Source organism: Macrobrachium rosenbergii, chromosome 3, assembly GCF_040412425.1.
Source record: "Macrobrachium rosenbergii isolate ZJJX-2024 chromosome 3, ASM4041242v1, whole genome shotgun sequence".
NCBI classification, from domain to species: domain Eukaryota; kingdom Metazoa; phylum Arthropoda; class Malacostraca; order Decapoda; family Palaemonidae; genus Macrobrachium; species Macrobrachium rosenbergii.
In genome coordinates, this window is record NC_089743.1 from 84094971 (window position 1) to 84102435 (window position 7465).

Sequence of the window (7465 nt, forward strand, 5' to 3'; positions counted from 1 at the left end):
CATTTTCATTCTTGACACACACCCAGATCTCCCAACCACTAACACATACACATTATATACACACACATATATATATAAATAATATATATATATATATATATATATATATATATATATATATATATATATATATATATATATATATATATGAGAGAGAGAGAGAGAGAGAGAGAGAGAGAGAGAGAGAGAGAGAGAGAGAGAGAGAGAGAGAGAGAGAGAGAATGTCAATATCAATCAGAACAACGAAAAATGAGAGTTATTTATATGGATATTTTTCGTCTCCATTGTACCCTGTTCTCCCATTAACAAGGATATATATATATATATATATATATATATATATATATATGTATATATATATATATATATATATATATATATATATATATATATATATATATATGTATATGTGTGTGTGTGTGTATGTGTGTGTGTGTTTCCCACGGAAAGGATAAGTCAATGGTCCTTGCCACATTCATACTTCATTTCATGATACGGGGATGAACACCCAGTGCAGACAATTTCCACAACCTATACCTACAGAAGAGGCTCAACAGCAAACCTATTATTCTCTTTACTTTCCACAGGTCAAACCATCTTATAGATCTCTACACTAACATTTTTATAACTTCTTTCTACGTCCATAGTTCTGACTCATTAAATCCTTCTTACTCAATAAATACTAAGCAAAGCATTCACCATTTTCTCTTCCTCAGTCATGTTTATATATATATATATATATATATATATATATATATATATATATATATATTTGTATATATGTATATGTATATATATACATACATACATATATATACACACATTTATACACACAAATACAATAATTTACATTATAAATGCTAGCACAAAGAGAGCATGAAGTTACGAAGTCAGGAGACGTTTTAAAGCACAGGTATTATAAATTCTGAGTACAATAGAAATATATATAATATATATATATATATATATATATATATATATATATATATATATATATATATATATATATATATATATATATATATATAAGGCTCATTATAAATACAAGAACAAAGAACATGAAGGTACGGAATCAGCACACGTTTTACAGCAAGATTACAAATTTTGAGAATCATTAAATTCTGAGTATTACAGGAATTTCTTCGTATCGAAGAAACTCCGTCAAGTCTGGCACTGAACGGGTTAAATCTGGGTATCAGAGATATTTTCCTAAAAAAAAAATAAAAAAAATAAATAAATAAAAATAGTTCTCCTGATTCCTGCTCATAAAAATGCCATGAGTAATGCCAATGTATCATTGCTATTCAGTACAAGACCCAATAACCTGATAGACAGAGAGAGAGAGAGAGAGAGAGAGAGAGAGAGAGAGCTTTACCAGTTAGTCGGTTCCAGAGGGGGAGAGAGTTTAACCAGTCGGTCAGCTCCAGCCCAGCGAGAGAGAGAGAGAGAGAGAGAGAGAGAGAGAGAGAGAGAGAGAGAGAGAGAGAGAATTTTATCAGTTGGTAGGTTCCAGCCAACGGAGAGAGAGAGAGAGAGAGAGAGAGAGAGAGAGAGAGAGAGAGAGAGAGAGAGAGAGAGAGAGAGAGAGAGAGAGAGTCTTTTACCAGTTGGTCAGTTCCAGCCCAGCGGGGAGAGAGAGAGAGAGAGAGAGAGAGAGAGAGAGAGAGAGAGAGAGAGAGAGAGAGAGAGAGCTTTACCAGTTAGTCGGTTCCAGCCCAGCGGGGGGGGGAGAGAGAGTTTAACCAGTCGGTCAGCTCCAGCCCAGCGGAGAGAGAGAGAGAGAGAGAGAGAGAGAGAGAGAGAGAGAGAGAGAGAGAGAGAGAATTTTATCAGTTGGTAGGTTCCAGCCCAACGGAGAGAGAGAGAGAGAGAGAGAGAGAGAGAGAGAGAGAGAGAGAGAGAGAGAGTTTTACCAGTTGGTCAGTTCCAGCCCAGCGGGGAGAGAGAGAGAGAGAGAGAGAGAGAGAGAGAGAGAGAGAGTTTTACCAGTTGGTCGGTTCCAGCCCAGCGGGGAGAGAGATTATGAAGGGCAGAGAGAGAGAGAGAGAGAGAGAGAGAGAGAGAGGGAGATGGGGGTGGGGCTGATGTCTTAACTCGTGCTGCACTTTAACTCTCCCTTTTCTCCGATGTATTTATTTCAGTATTAATCTGCAACCAGGGGAACGCCCTTGAGCGTTCCGGTCTTGCACTTTATACTTCTCATGAAAAACCCTTTCTTTCATCAACCACAAAAGTTCTCTTTTAAAAGATTCATAAAAGACATATTTTGATATTTTCCTTAATTCCCAGGGGAAAAGTAGCAGAAGTAACAATGAATTACGAGGTACCCATGGAACAATCACCGCTGCGTCACGCTACCCTTGGGAAGACGTTCGTTTTTGTTGTTCCAGCACTTGACCTAGAGTCTCCCACTTTCTTTTATCTGACAAAGGTCACCTCACCGGGCCAATGTGTGTGCATGTGTCCTACGAACCGAAGGGCAGAAATGCATATCATTCACTTTTATACGATCTGGGTGCTGTAACAAGTGATTCTCTATCAGTCTTCCTTTTATTTTTTCGTATCTTCAGCGTGTGTGTTCAAATGTTTACGGGTGCTCAAAGTGGTTATAAATCTCATGCTGGCACAAGGCCAGCTTCATGGCTTATCCTACTAACTTTCTGTTTATTAAAGTCAATTGTACTGGTCCTTTCAGATTGTCTATGTCCTTGCTCAAAAGTGTTTCCTATTTTACACTTCCTCTCTTTCATTGATGATCCAGTCCCTTGAAACAGGTATCACATTAACTGGTAACGCTACGGTAGACTTTTATCAATACCAGGATCTTTCCTAGATATTGACCCCAAGGGTTTCCGGGGTCGTTATCTAGGATTAATATTTCTTGGGGTCATTATCTAAAATTATGATACTTTCAGTCGTTGGTTTATGTTTTTACGGTAATCCCCAACGGGCTTGTACTAAACAAGCCGCAAAGGTGGATACATACCGGGTTAAAACCCGTGGGGGTCACTATCTAGGAAAGATCCCAATAATAATAATAATAATAATAATAATAATAATAATAATAATAATAATAATATCGACACCACATAAGATATCATTAATCAGCCAGCAAGTTGTGATAATGATGGTTTTAATGGCAGCACTCAAGTACCTCTGATACTGCTGCCTAATCCTTGCTATTACCTTCATTATCTGTCTGTGTATATATATATATATATGATCCTTGTTATTACCTTCATTATCTGTCTGTGTATATATATATATATATATATATATATATATATATATATATATATATATAAATATATAAACTATATATATATATATATATATATATATATATATATATATATATATATATATCAAATTTAACTTCATACTATTGATTTCTCTGCGGCATAATTTATACTATTCTCATTATCCAGAGACTCAAAAATCCCAGAGAAATACAAATATAGCTCTCCTGGAAATTCAAAGCTGCGAACAGTTTGTATCGTCAGGTAACCAAACACCTTTAAAAAAAGAAAAAGAAAAAAAGAATGACACCCTCCCGTCTAACCACTATTAGGCTACAGGGCAACATGAGCTCAGAACATAGGAAAACTGTTAAGATAATCATAGTTGTCTGCAGAACACAAAACATTTTATTATACAGTGGCGAATCTTCCCTGAGTACAACACCAATTATGTTATTTTTCAGGTAACAAGGAAGACGTTCGGTGTATCTCACTAAAGAAAATGGGCAATGAGAGAAAACGGAGTTTGCTATGACCATGAACTCAAATAAATGTCACGAGGTCAGGGTTACGGAAGGAACCCAGCCAAGCCACTTCTCTCTTTCACGCTAGACGTTGCCAGAGAGTGAAAATGAATAATTAGTGAGAAGCTAGATCAATGTGAGGCATTTAGTCTGAAGGACAACAAACGAATGACGAAAGAACGCCTCCACACTCGGACATGAATATGAAATTTTTTTTTTGGGGGGGGATAATCTTAAGTAAGAAAGAAGTCAATATCAATTTCCAAATGAAATCACTCTCTCAAGCTAAACGCAAACACACCCACGATGCATGAACTTGTTTATCCTTTCATGTTCCAAGAAAATGAAGCAAGCGCTAGAGTCTTAATCTCAAAACCCTTTCCGCCCCGTGTAAATCGGGAATCCCAGTTCGTATTTAAATCGAGGTGAATCCCCATCCACGTTAATACACTGTTCATGACAACAGATATATATATATATATATATATATATATATATATATATATATATATATATATATAATATATAATGTGAGTGTACAACGAGTATCTACCTTGACAATGATTCAGTGGATATATATATATATATATATATATATATATATATATATATATATATATATATATATATATATATATAATGTGTGAGTGTACAGTGAGTATCTACCTTGACAATGATTCAGCGTAACATATACATATATATATACATATTTATATATATACATATTTATATATATATATATATATATATATATATATATATATATATATATATACATATATATATATATATATATATATATATATATATATATATATATATATATATATATATATATATAAAGTGTGAGGGTACAATGTTACAAAATTCATTTATTAATTAAAATTTTCCACAAATATATCTACATATAAGATTGTACACATTATACACACATTATATGCATATGTGTGCGTGTGTGTGTGCTCGCGCGCGTGTACAGCAAAAAGGATGATAAAAAGTCGTTAAAAAGTATAATCCCAAGAGTGGTTGGTCTCTGTGTCCCTTATGAAAGACTGTCCCTCCAGAATCTCTTGCAACCCGAACAGGATGTCATCGCAAGTAATGAGGACCAGCACCGACTTCAGGAAAAGAGCAGTAGTACGACCAACACTGCGAATCTAAATGTTATGAGGGAAACTGTGAATTACTTCACTTCAGCCTCGTTTATATTGTACTGCCACAGCCTTCGGAAGATTTCTAAAGTATCACGGAACCAAAGAGTATACAGAATTTAGGTCAAAGGCCATGCGATGGGACCTATGAGATCATTCAACGCTGAAATGGAATTTGAGAGTGGAAGGTTTGAAAGGAGTAACGGCCAGCCCTATGAGAGCTGATAGTCAGCTCAGTGGTCTGGTTAAACTATTTTAATAATGAGGAAAACCTCGAAGTTGCACTATGAAACAATGGTTAGAAGAGGGTGGATAGCAAGAGTGAAGAAAGAGAATATGAATGGAAGTACAGTAAAAGGAATGAAATGGGTTGCTGGTGGGGGCCGAAGGGACGCTGCAAAGAACCTTAAGTAAAGCCTACAATGCACCGCATGAGGTGCGCTGACGGCTCTACTCCCGTACGGAGATCACAGAACCCAAGACGCCATCTTTAATAAGTTAAAGAGGCAACAGAGAACAGCGCATACCCGTGACGAAAAATTAAATTTAAACAGTAGTGGTTTTAGATTATGCCGTCTTTGTGCCAGCATGGGCATTTGTTTTTCGGAGGCGCCAAGTGTAACCAGGTGTTTCAGGGTATAATGGCATGGCATCAACCAAAGACCGAAAAGGTTATGATGAGCAGATTGTTCTGAGTCCCCGATTTAAGTGAAATCAAATAACAAAAAGAACAGGAAGACATTGTTGATATTTAAATAGACAGGCTGAATGGCAATAAAGGTGGAGCAATTCAACGCCATCACTTTCTCTGGTCCCCTGTACAACAATGTATGTGTATGCGTTTGTGCATGTGTGTGTGTGTATGAGAGAGAGAGAGAGAGAGAGAGAGAGAGAGAGAGAGAGAGAGAGAGAGAGAGAGAGAGAGCTCCGTTTCAGCTTCTTGAATCACAAGATAATTTTTAAAAAGATACATGCCGTTAACTTAGCTGTCTCTAAAACCGAATTGTCACAGTAATCTTTCGTTCCATTATAAAAGGCCTAATGATAATCATGATCTAATGGAAAGTTTATGCAGTTTATATTAACAAGAATTTCACAAATGGGTGCGTTCTCTCTTTCCAATACCCCATGCTTTAGATCCAAGATTACGGACATTTTTCCAAAATAAATAAATAACAGAAAGTCTTTCGCATCATACGTTTAGTGCCAATTGAAAGATGGAATTCTGACAGAAAAGTAATCAAACAGAAGCATTTAAAAAAGAAAAGAATAAATGCAATTCCGGTATTTCGTCTGCTCCTACAAGATGACAGCGGGGAAGGAGGAAGGAGCTGATAAAAAAAAAGTCGCACGACATTGATTTTTGTGCACAGTAATTAACGTACTAATTAATAGAATACACGATAAGAGACACTCAGAAAGCGCTTATTTAGAGGGCAACATGGCATCACTCATATGACGGTTTGACGTTATCGCCGGTAATGTCAGAGAGAGAGAGAGAGAGAGAGAGAGAGAGAGAGAGAGAGAGAGAGAGAAAGGGGGGACATAGCAACAGGGTGCAAATAATAGTACAAATAAATTTTTCTAAATTTGATTTAGTTTTCATTAGCACTATACAAGGTTTAATGCAGAAGTAAAACATGATCAATGAAATATGCATAAGAGACAAAAGTCACTGTTTATAAACGCTAATCAAAGATAACGACTTGAAAAGAAAGTTGCATCAAATTAAGGTAGATAATTTATCATGTTTGTACATTCATCTCTTGATGATAAAACTTAGGGTCTCTACTATAACGCAAAACTTTTATCTGACCTAATGTCTTAATTGCACTTTTTACTGAACACAGAAAAGTTTCCACTTTCTGATAACATTTCCAGCTTCTAAAATTCAAGCCAAGCATGGAATAAGAACCATAGGTTTCAATTCTTTTCTTATCAGTGTTATTATATTTCCATTATAAATTTTTTATTCCTTTATTTGCAAAGTTCAGCGCTCGTTTATAAAACCAGACTTCAGGGCTCATGGCGCCAATCAAGTGTGGCAAAGGTGAATAAAAGTGCGCCATGGAACTCTTCACACTTGACGGATTGCCTTTCTCCAAACCTTAATTAGACCATTAAAACTCATCAAACGAAAGTAGAAGTGAACCATAAAAGGCAATGTAATATGTATCTAGCAATGAGTTCACTGGACATGCATTAGCAAACTTAAAATTGGCTATAAAAAAAAAGATTACAATGTTTGTTGAAATCGCCAGTAACTCGGCTGCTCTCATGTTTATAAATATTTTCATTTTTTGGGTCAGGTACTGCCACCGTATTTAGATATAACCAGTTGAACCGAATATCATGCACCTGTGTATAGCCATTACGTATGACAAGCATGCTTTATTAAATTAGTAACACTTGTTGTAAGCAGATTTCATCAGCAGATTTCATTACCTGAAGCGTAACCCACCGGAGCAAACAATTTGCGTAAGCACAAAACAGGATGGGAGAGATAATACCGGCTTGCTCCACTCCATTACCTACAGAAAATTATTTCGAA